We start from the raw sequence: 12769 nt of genomic DNA, 5'->3' as shown, positions 1-12769 counted from the left end.
GTCCCTAGCTATATTCATAGGTTGTTGATTTTTTTTTTCCCTGCAAGATACTGGCAGGAAGGAACATGGAATCTGTGCACAGAATTTAGAGCATTAATTTTGTGTCTGCCATGCTTACTAGGTAACAGAGATGATATTTTACCTTTAGAGATGAAAAATAAAGCTGTGGTGCACTCAGACCATCATGCAATAATAACTGATGGTGGCAGCTGAGATTATAGGAGCATCTGCAGCTACAAATACTCAGCTGGGACTCCTTGGGCTTCTGTGTATCATCTGGTCTTCTATTATCTCCTTGGGAATTAAACTAAGCAACACATGGGTGCCATGATTTCTGAATGCTTGATAAAGGAAGTAAAAAATAAAGCTAATGAAAAATTCAGCCAGCATAACTGATACTGTAAAACCTCCTTTACTGAGCTCGGTAATGACTTAACAAGGGCGTGCATAAAAGACAAAGCACAAAGGCGTTAGAACAGCTAACCCATTTGTTACCTGAGAGTTCTCTTCAATGGTAATGAGAAGATTGGGAGAGATAATTTGGTGCATTGTGTTTAAAGAACAGCTCTTCGAGCTCGTCCCCGGGATGGACTGGCAGGGAGTATCAGGTAGCAAGTGTACTGATAAGACAATATGAAGAACATGGGAGGACCATTGGGTGGGAGTAAAATAAGGTTGTAAAGGTCTCTAAGGAATTAGGATGTAAAGTTGCAGAAAGCAATGTTAATTTGTAAGAAATCATGTCACCTTGGCATATAATCAGTGACAATGAGCTGGAGCCCTTATTACAGGGAAAAAGTACAGGGCAGTTACAAATTGTTACAAATACCAAGGTAAATAAAGACATCTGGCTAAAGTACCTAGTAGATTTAGCTAATAAGGAGAAACTCAGCTTGGATGGAGAAAGAACAAAAATGTATGTTACAGAAAGATAGAGGTCTAATTCAAATTGTGTTTGTATTTCTGGATTTGTCCTATACACTTTTGATAAAGTAATCCCTCCAAGATTTCTGCTCTATGCAGAGCAGAAATGCTTTATGCATCTAGTAGCAGAACAGCATTTTTTGAGGGTCTGAAATTAACAGTGAACCCAAGTATTTGACTGTAGAAGTGAAGTCTTTCAGTCTTGCAAAGGTCCTTACAGCTCATCACAGCTGATACAGAATTCACAGAGCACACGGATTACTCTGCCTGCTACTTTACAAACCACCATCAGAAAGATGTTACCAGAAACAATGAGTAGAAATTAGTCTTGTTGCTAGTATGTAACAGCAAAGTGAGCTTAGTGAGAGGATTTGGAGCCCAGCCACCAAGGGATGAAGGAGCGAGGCCAGTTGAACATACGCTGGTGAAACATCGCGTCGCAGTTTGGTCCTGCAGGCTGCGTGTTCCGGCAGAGGAATCCGAATGGCTGCTATAAGTCAAAGCTTTAGACATCTTCAGACAAGTATGAGCTAGTGTCTGTCCTGCCAGTAATGGTGGGGATGTACTCTGTAAATCACATCAGTGATCCAAGCTTAGAATTCTGATCAGAGAAGAACAACAAATCTGTGTTACAAAGGTCCCTGTGTCATCTTTTTAAGTAATACCACTCAGCCCTCAACAATCCAATACTCTTCTGATAAAATTATTTTTGGATTCATGCTTCTTGAGATACTTTCCTATTTATCAAAAACTAGCAAAGACTTCTGCACCTGCACAGGTGCCAGATGCAAAAGGCTTTTTATGTCAGGGATCTGGGATAATATTTCAAAAAACAGATCAATATACAAGTCAAATGCAAGCACGCCAAACACAGGATTAAAAAAAAAAATAATAAAGGAAGGACAACAATAATAATTACAATGCTGCAACCAAATAGTGTAAGACAGAATGTAGAGAACTTTAAAAATTTGAAGTTTACAGCATAGCACTTGCCCAACTACTGGGCCTGGCCAATATGTTACATACTCTCTATTGGTCTATAATTGCAGTCCATCTACACTGAGAATAACTACAACATTCATAATCTTGATAGATGGTAGGCTTTTTAGGAGTTTTTACAATATTTAAATTCGTGTTGCTGGTTAGAATTCTTTTAAAATTCAAGAGATAAAAAGCTGTAATAATCACTGCAAACAGTCACAGGGAGTTACGTGTGTCAATAAATATGTAAATTTAAAATAACATTAAATAAATAAATAAATAAAAATATATATGTTATAATAATAATATTAATTTCTACCAGCACATGTAGAAGTTCTTGTCTGCAGTGTCTTAACATACTTCTCCCTGGCTCTACTTTCTGAATTCAGCCTCTAGGGCAGATGTTCAGTCCCACAATTACTTCTGAAATTACATTTCTATAGTCTAAGTTATAAGTAAATAGTGTGGAGTACAGTATAGAAGGGTAATTTTAGGTGAATTATTCTAAGAGTTGCTTCTTCCAGTCTTTTACAAATTGGGTGCTGCATGGATGCATATATTGCACCTAACTTTCCCAGGACTTTACATCATTTAATTACTTACTAAAATGATTTAATTAATCATTTACATTTGTCAGCAACAAATATCTCCTGCAGTAGGGAATCAAGAATGGCAATTGAGCCCCCATTCTATTGTTCTCCAATATTATCTTGAACATGTTGCAAGTGGGTAGCATGGCTGAAGGAAGGATTAACAGGTACTCCAGTGGTAAAGATACCACAGGTCCATTGCTGTTGTAAGGTGTTGGTTCATTCCAGGATCTGCTCCAGGTTTGTAAGCAAGTCCTGCAGGCACTGCTGAGCCACAGGACACAACCCATGGACTGAAACCTAGAATTCTGTTCTACCTCTGGAGAGGTGTCTGAGGGTTAGGAAAGATATGCTGGGGCATCTCATATTGTCACTCAACACCTACATCACAGCAAGCCTTTAGATTTTCCCACTTGGAGACAATTTTTACACAAAATATCTAGATGCATTCCAGCCTTTTTTTTTCAGAGGGTCACATTGAATCTTAAGTATTTCATTCTTTTCTGCTTATCTGGAAATAATTATCTCCAAAACAATATAAACAAGTTAGCAAACATACAAGAATACCACTAGGGTGTTTGTAATTGAGACCTTAGGCATAATTGTTTATCTGTGGAGGATAAAACACAGCTATTTATCTATGTTAACCTTTGACTACTTTCTTAGTCACATGGAACAGCTTATTAAACAAGAAAGGGTGATGTATAGAGGTAACAGCTACTCTGAGGAGGTTTGCAAAATCACTCTGTCACTGTTTCATTCAGCCCAATGAGGTCAGAGCCTTCTAATTAAATTCAGTGAGTTCAGCCTTCAGTCTGCACTCTCAGTTGTCATAAACACCGTTGATATTTGTTATTGTTTATGCTGTAGTACTTTTCCCAGGGTATTTGGGTTTTGTACATATACAGGAACAAACAGACTTATTGCTATGGGGATAATATGTGCCTTCCTAACTCTGGAAAATATCCCTCTGACCACTAGACTTGGTAAGTGCTACTGAGTTTCATCCATTGCTCATATCTGACTGTAATTTGCTGTGGACCACTCTGCTATAGCTTTCTATAAGGACTAATATGAAAATTGCATTGAATCCTATTCAGAAATGAAAATCAAGGGGAAAGGAATGGGCACCACCAGCTCCACAGGCTCAGCTGGAAGAAGCACCCACCTCTCCTGGCTGGCAGGGCCAGTGCAGTGAGAGCTCCCTCTTCCGTTGCAGATCATTTTCATCATCGGGCATGCTGTCGTTTTAACCCCAACATCTGCTTACCTCCTAGATTTTGTCATTGCCCTACTTAATTTACATTTCCATCTCAAATTAACATTATTCTGTACTGTTCTTTTACTGCTTGTTGTTGTTTTCCTCTGTGCCATTGCTTGGGCTTTCCATTGACTGACACAGAAATTGATACCACTTCTCCAGAAAAAAATCTGAATAAGCTGAGTGCAATAACACAGTCATCAGGGCACAATTTTAAGTAAAAAAAAAAACAAAACAGGAATGTACAACATATTCAGAACAGCTTTCTCCATGGTAAGTTGTAAGAAGGCATCTTTGGCTTTTTATGATCTTGGTGAAAGTTATTTTATAGTACCATCAGTTTTAGTAAACATGGAATATACTTCTTGGAATAATACACAAGATTGTTTTTTAGTTAAGGAATTTATTTACTTCTTTACTCTCAATATGTTTACAAGGTGTTTACTTGTCTATCTGACAAGGTCCAAGCACAAGAATGAATTTTTAACACTTGGCTTTCAAATGCAATAAAGAACAATTTCAGAAAGAACTATTAATGTTGGACATTGTGTTACTATTTTGCAATAATCTGCCCTCTTACGTGGTGTTATGTCTTTCTCCTTTTCCCCCAACTGACTGGTTCATCAAGTTAAGTCTTCAGGGAAAAAAGAGTGAAAAAAAAGGAAAGAAATGTGAAAGCATTTGCTAAATGCTTTCACAGCCCATAGCACACAGAAGGGTCCTGACCTGACTGGTCATTGGCCTTAGAATATTTTAGAGGAATGTGTTACTTATTATTCTTGTTTATAATATATCATGGAAGATTTCCATTGTTCTCATGCTGTACTGAAGGTTATTTTTTATTCCAGTTCAATATGTCTTGGTTGCTCTCAGTGTGCCAGCTTTATGATACGTCAGATTCTGCAATACAATCTGCAATGCAATCATGACTACATAGATTACACAGTATGATAGTTACTGTTGTAAGACATGAGGAAATAGTGCAATACTTTAAAGTCTTACAGTGGCAGCACAAATGACACACCATGATTTTGCTTTTGTTTGGACTCTGCTGGGTAGCAAATGTCTGAAACAAAAATCCTGGGTTTTGTCTACAGGCAGTTACAGTACTACCATCAGTGCATGCTTCTGTGTGTTTGCCTTCCTTCAACTCTGACCAAGGATGAGTGAGCACCATTTTGAATACAATGGCTCTTCAATTTTCATGCTTATTCAATCCTGGGTCTCTGCTGAGACTATGCTAGTAAAAATGCCACATATAAAAATGGTTTTATGATACATGTTTGTCCTCAAAAGGTCCAGCTGCAATAGCAGCTGATGTGTCTGATAGAGCATATTTGTCTGTGAGAGTGAGAGTGTGTATTTATTTTCAGGAAGATTTAAACAAAATAATGGGGACAGACACATTATTTGAATATTTGTCCTTTTATATTTGGAAATTCTGGACTGTGCAACCAGCAATTTCTGTGTCTTGCCACCATGTGTTTTAAGTCTAAGCAGACACAAAATTCTCTGACCACTCAGATGACCAAATTCCTTCCTGAGTAGGAGTTCAAGTCAACTCCATTGTCTTGTATTTTTACATCCATAAATTAATGAAAAATACTATATTTTCTTATAATAGCATTGCCTTTTCCATTTGGTTTTATTCTACACTAGTGAAAATGTCTTCAGAATTTCTTACAAGTAATGTACTTAGGAAAACAATGGTAAGATTTCAGAAGTTTATATTTTGAATTTCCAGGCAAGGAGGCAGGCAGTGTAATAGTCAGGAGTCTTTCAGGAAACAGATCTTGACCACATGGGATATTTAAGGTTTCATTGCATCTAAAAAAAATTCAGAGAACTAAAAAAAACTCCTCCTCCTTTTCAAGTTTCACGTTTCAATTTACAACTATAAAAGTCAATTTTAGTTCAGTTTTCTCAACATATAAACCTGGCATGGCTGCATTATCCTTTTTGCTGGTTCTCCTTCCACATTAACTTCTTAATCCAGTGGCTACCTTCAATTAAATTTGTGAAAAGTCTCAAAGATGTAAGTTGCTACAAGTTCTGTGAATTTCATGGCTAGATGGAGGACAGAGGCTTCGCTGCTGCTGCTGCTGAGTGAAAGAAAATCTGTTCACGTGGGATTTGATGTTTGGTAGCACACTTGCCCACAACCTGACTAACCACTTAGCAACTGCCAGCCAGTCCTTGCAAACTTTCCTTCACCTGGAGGCAAAAATAAAGTATAGAAGGGCAACGCAGGAGGGAGCTGATGGTCTGGTGGATACATCAGGGAGGTTTTGTGGGGGTGAGTTAATGATCTGAAAAGAATAAGGGCAGTAGGATAAGGGAGAGGCAACTACAGATAGGATAGCAGAGGGATTCATGAAAGAGGTAAGCCAGCTAGCAGAGGTGATTTTGGAGAAGATGTAGGACACTAGTTTCTAGGAAGCAAGGCTGTCTTAGTACTGTTGTTACAACCTGCTTTCTGTAAATGTAATTGCTTGTAGACAATAGAAGACAATAATTGTAAATTACAAAATGTAGTGCATAAACTGTAATTTATATATAATATGAGACAATATCCTCCTTAATGTCTCACTAGATTATCATGCCAATAATGAAGTTTCGTTATTTAAAAGAGATACATTATGGGAAAAACAATCATAGCAGCAGTATTCAAGTACTTATCCACTCTGCAGTTTTCCCATGTTTCTAAGCTGTTAGTTGTTTTAAAAGGAACTATAATTACATTAAATACTTCCCTGTGTTCAAAAACTGAAATTGCTTGGCTTTCCACAAGATTATTAACCTGCAGTAAACATGGGTGAGGTGTTCAGTGTAAACACAATTGAAAAAGAATGTAGCCTAGTTAGTCAATGCTATCTCATTAAAATGATGACTGCACAGCAGAAAACATTGATATTTCTCTATTATATAAACTGTTGAAGAATATTCATTTACCCATAGCTCTACAGCAATGGTATAAATTTAGTTACAGTACCTTGATTTTCCTTTCTCTAGCTCAAGATGAATACTTTGTCTCCTCAAAAGTAGCTAATTTTACCAGTGGGATTAGATCCCTTTACCGGTAACGTGCTGGCAGCTCTAAGGAACAATACACTGCATTTGGTCCTAAGGGTCCTAAGGGACCTTCAGTGTTGTCACAGAATGATGTCTGACACTCAAATCCCTCCATCCCATCTTGTTTGTTTTTTATCTAAGCAACATCATATTTAGGCTAGATATTAGGAAAAGATTCTTGATCCTGAGGGTGGTCAGGCACTGGAACAGGCTCTGCAGGAGCACCAAGCCCGACAGAGTTCAAGAAATGTTTGGACAACACTCTTGGACACATGGGGTGACTCCTGGGGGTGTTCTGTGCAGGGCCAGGAGTTGGATTCAATGATCATTGTGGGTCCCTTCTAAATCAGGATATTCTATGATTCTGTGACATTGGTTAAAGGAACCCAGAAGAGGAATGAATCCTTAAATGTAGGAGAGCATCCAAGACGCACAGGTCCCAAATAAAATGAGGAACTTCCACTCCAATGTAATTTCCAAGGCAATATGATCCAGCCAATACTGGTCATTTACCAGAATGTTAGGAAGAAAAGTTAGATGAGTGGGTGAGCACCTGGTAAGGAGTCTAGATACGTGACAGTTTTCCCCATCAAGAGGGATCCAAGAAGTTACAACAAAACAGGTCATTTTTTTCCTCATTCAGAAGACAGTGGTGAATATTCAGGGATATTCTTGCTGAATTCCAGGTCACAGATTCCCTCTGGAAACCAGTAGCTGTGAGAAAATAAAGGTATTCATAAAAATAGCTAAGGAGAGAATAGGAAGTTGGGCAGTTGATGGGTAGTTAATCTCAACAACAGACAGAAACAGAAATCAATCTCATGGAGGAATGGAAAACGCTTTTCCTCCCTGAACAATGGTGCTAGCAATAGAAAAGTTATGTGAACAAATAATATATGTAAGACAGTGGTAAACCCAAAGATATTTGGGAGAAAGAAACACTTCCTTCAAACCTTGTGCTCATTTTTTCTTACATGTTTTTAATATGAGAACAGTAAAATTAGATTGCCCTGACAATGCAAGTAACATTTTCTTAGAATACAGTAGTGTAGAATTTGTGTTCATATTTGTATAATGGGTGACAAACCTTTCTTTCCTCTGTCTAAAAGAAAGGCTGTTTTAAGTTAAGGAACTTGCTGTATAATAAAGAAATTAACCTTATGGTTATGCAGAAAATACATTTTGTACAGGCATTATCTTATACTACATACACCATTTTGGTTCTCAGAATAAAGTTTTGCACTGGACCTCATGCAAAAGAGTAACTTCAGAGCATTTTCTAGTCATCACAAGAAGGATGTATTTAAAATGTAGGTACAAATTCATGCATTTTGGTGTCTTTGGAGCCAAAGTGAGGAAGGCTTACAGCAATATTTAGCTAAGCTCACTTTAAATGCCCCTTTCTGTCAGTGACCTTTCCTTTAGAATTTCTGTGATAACACTTGGGGATATCACATTAAGTTTCTTAGTATAAAATTGAGCACCGAACAGACTTTTAGAAAGATTATGGTGCTAGAGGGATATTTAATGGTGAAATCACTTACTGTAGTTCTCATTTCTGAGAGCAAAGGTCTGAAGTGAAATGAATTTGGTGATCTTTGATTAGTCCTCATTGGGCAGAGGTCCATGTCTGGAGTCAGCTATGTGTATAATTAGGTATAATTTTTACATCTGTTCAATAGAGGTTAATTGAACTATCATAATAATTGAATTCCAGTACTTCTGATTTTTTCTGTTCCAAGTGTTCCTGTGAGATCAAAGCCAAGTATTCATCATCCAACACATTTGTAGGAAATTCTGCTGCATTCAGTATTTGGTTTGTAGGTGAGTGCAGGGCATTGGCATTTTTCAAACATCTAGGCACAAATACAGATTCAAGCTTCCAAAATAAACAAGCAAAAGAAAGAGCAAAATGCATGCTACACATACATTGATTCTATACTTAAAAATCCTCATAACTTAAAGAAACAGTCAAAAGCAGACAGGTTAGCAACTGACAAAGCTGGAAAGATCAAATAATCCTACCCATGTATTTTGCAAGAATTTCACTCTTCTTATGGTGGCATTTTAGATTCAGTTTGTATTACACATATTCAGTAAGTAAACACTTTGCATTAACATTGAGCCTGAAATAATACAGCTTTATTTTTTTCCTGCAGTCACAGGTGTGTAAACACATGACAAAAGCATATGCATGAATGCTGTGTGTATTTACTTTTCTGTGTATGCAAGCAGTTACACACATTTTACAAGGTTACTGTTCACTCATTCAGAAAACTAACAGGGATTTTTTTCACTGCTTTCTTATGAGAAAAAAAATAAAAATAGACAGGCACCGTGATGAACAGCATCCAATTATACATTCATCTGGGATCCAACATTATTGGATTATTTTTGGCTCACTACACTTATGGACCTACTCTTTAATTTTTTAAGGAAACATTTTCTTTTAATTTACTGACTTGAACATTAATGAAGAATACAGACTTTTGATGTTGAGGTTCTCTGTCCATTCAATAGGCAAGGTGCTGAATAAGTTTTCTTTCACAGAACAGGAAGGAAAGGTATTGTCCATACCCATTTAACTATAGGCTTCTCAGTGAGGATGTCCACAGAGGTGTCAGAGATGGCCAAGGAGAGCAATTTCACCAGAACTAATTCAGAAATGTAGACAGCTTATGAAAAATCATAAAAATTAAAAATGTTCCATCTGAAAGTAAATTTTTAAAAATTGAAAATACTGCCATATTGTCTCAATGGCTTTATGAACATTAAGGTTGAATGACCCTGATCTGTCAGCTCACTGGACTACTTCTCTCATGGTACACAGGTTTGATATTAGCAGTGTCTCACTTTGACGTAGCATGCGAGTTACAGTAGTTGCTGCCTCTCTGGGGAGTCCAGCTATAGTGGAAAATAGAGGCACAAATATATCACAATTACTAGATTAAAAATTCAATTTTTTATTTCATTAATCCCCTCGAACTATTGAACTTTTTTCTGGTAAATTATTTATTTGTTAACTAAAAGGATAAATTTCTGAAAGGGGTTTGGCTATCAATCCATTTTGCTTTTAACTACCAAATAATTTTCTAGAGAAAGTTTCATTAACGACCTATTAGACAAAGGACTGGTGTTCCTACCCAAATCAATCCGAGTCTGTAAGTAGTTGTCACATAAATTTTTAGACTCAGTCAGGCTGGAGGACTGATTGCAGTGTTGTTTCTGTTTGAACAACTGGAGTCAAGAACAGTGCAGAGTTTCAACAGTGCAGAGAATGCAGGACTGATCCCTACGAACACACTTAACCTTTTTTGCAACTAAATCCCATAAACCAACTTTAGTGGTGCAATGAAGTTCATTGTCTGCTAAGTCATTGTGAATCATAAAGTCCCCATTTGTGTGGTATAAATCAACATAACTATTCAACAATTAAATCTACAATGAATATATTTTTTAAATTGCCCAGCATTATGTTTCATTTTACAAGCTTGCACATGCATTCTTTACAGCCTACTGTCGCATAATGCTTTATAAATGATACTTGATAAACAACAGCTGTATAATCTTAGAAATATTCATCAAGAGGCACATATATCCATGGTAAATCACTTTTGACTTGTACAATGCTGGTGGCTGGCATATATTCTCCTAACTGCTTGCATGTGGAACATAATACGACATGGCACCGTGCTTCTGTGAGACAAAAATACATTCAGAAAACATACTAGGGTATCAATTGCAAGCAAGAATGAAAAACATTTGTCAAGTGCACAGTTGCAAAGTGTAAATCTCATAGTAGATGTTATATTTATGCAACACCACTAGGCATGTTTTGCATAATAATGCAAAATAATGCTTATTTTTAAATTGGACTTCATTGCACTAATTTTCACAGTTTATTGGCACTGAAAAAATAAAGCTTAGGGAAGATTTGGTATCAGGGATTGGCTTTGCTCTCCCATAAATTAAACCAAGCTGCAGCTCCTGTATTTCTCTCAGCTGTTAGAGTTCTACTAATTCCCTAGATTATGTCATAGTTTATTTCCTATCTGTTACACACATTTCAGCTTTCAGAAAAGTCCTTGTGAGGCAGAATATAAAATAAAAGGGTTCAGGTATCCTTTCAGATGCTTCTCTGTGACTTCTGCAGAGCCAGTACAACAGTTCATATGTCACAGTGAGTTTTGGGGAGGAAGAGATAAGGAGAGAAGAGCATCATTCACATGCTGATGGCAACTCGGTACTGATGCTGTTACATAGCAGTGGGACTAAAGAATTGAAGTGCACTGTGATTGCTACCTTTGGGCTCTGTGCTGAATTGAATTGCTCGTTATAGCAGCCTCTAGCTTTATTGAGACCGTGCAGTTTCTATTTAACATCTACACTATAAGGTTACAAGTCTTGTTCAAGAAGCACCATTTATCTTTTGTTTAGTATCTTCTGAGGAAGCCAAAGTCTGAGGTACAAACTGTATCTACTCCACTCACTCAGCAATTTCCATGACACAAGTTATGCTTGTTTTTTAAAAATTGTGGGTAGGATTCAAGAAAAACACACCCAATGGAAACCCCTCAGCTAGGCTTCCTCCAATACCCAATGGAGAAAAACAGACCAATTAATCCCATCCTAAATACTACCTGAGAAAAGAGGATGAACCTCCCTGTGGAGGGTGTACAGACTCTAGAGGCAGCCTAAAAGGCTTCCTTAGAGTAGAAATACTTTTTTTTTCATAGGGTAGTGTGAAGTGAGATGAGTGCAGCCAGCTGTGCCCCTTTTAGTCTCTGTGTAGCAGCCATCCCCCCAGCACAGCTGCCCTTAACTACAGAGCACATGGGAGTTGTGTGCATGTGGCACAATATGCCCCAGCTGTGCAAGTGAGATTTCATCCAGGGAAGTAGCTTAGTTTACCTGATCTGTTGTGTCTGCCTAAAATTAAGAACTTGATCCACGAGTGTGTAAATAGCTTTCATATGAGTTACATGAAGTGGTAGAAAACCTTTATTTCCAGCATAACCCTACAGGATCTGGAGTTGTTTGAGGAAGATGTTGCTAAAACAGGCTTTCTACTAGTCATTTGTGTCTATGGTACACACTGAGAGGAGTTTGCTGTCCCTGGAGTTCTGCATTTGTGTCTGTGTTACGCCAAAACATCTCAGGTTTTTGACAGAAGTTAACAGATTCTCTTTATATCCTCTTATCTCCACTGTGGATAGAGGAAAAGCTGGAGCATATTTTTTATTCACTTATAGAGGCAGAACTTAGGCAGGAGCTCTCAAGAAAGGAGGTGCTGCACAGGAAGTCTCCTGGCAGTCTAATTAATAGATGAGCTTTGGGCTGAGGGGAAAATTGCATACTTCTGAGACAAATGGTGAAAAACTAAGGAATTCTTCTCATTTCTCAAGTCTGAATTTGGAAATATGACTCACATAAGACAACAACCTTCTCAGCTTCATTTCTTGCTCATTAGAAGCTCTTATTAGGAAGTAGATGGTACATTTTCTTTATCTTTTTTCCCAACTTGAGGAACTCAAATAAATTAATTGGTACTCTTATCTGTTGTATTGACATTTCTGGTTTTATCTGTGCATTGTGTCTATGTCTGCTTGTGAACAGATACAAGTCCTTCCATGTATTTACCCTTCCAACCTGTTTTAGGCCTTTTTAAAAAACATGCTCATCAATAGTTTTTCTTCTTTTAAACATTTCTGTAGAAACAAAGACCAGATCTACTAAACCAAATCTAAGAGCAGAAGAGATCTTACTGGTCTACATTTCTGCATAAATGAGAGCAAGTAGTAAAAGTAAGAAAAGTTTAAAAGTTTCTTCAGTTAGGCACACGCTAAATTTACATTTTTGAAAGCGGCAGAGCAAGTAGTTACAACTTAAAGCTGTATTTCAGCTCGCTATTCATGTCATCCTGCTAATATAGGACAAAAGC

The sequence above is a fragment of the Parus major genome, chromosome 2 (genome assembly GCF_001522545.3).
Source record: "Parus major isolate Abel chromosome 2, Parus_major1.1, whole genome shotgun sequence".
NCBI lineage: Eukaryota > Metazoa > Chordata > Aves > Passeriformes > Paridae > Parus > Parus major.
This window is presented reverse-complemented; position numbering follows the sequence as displayed.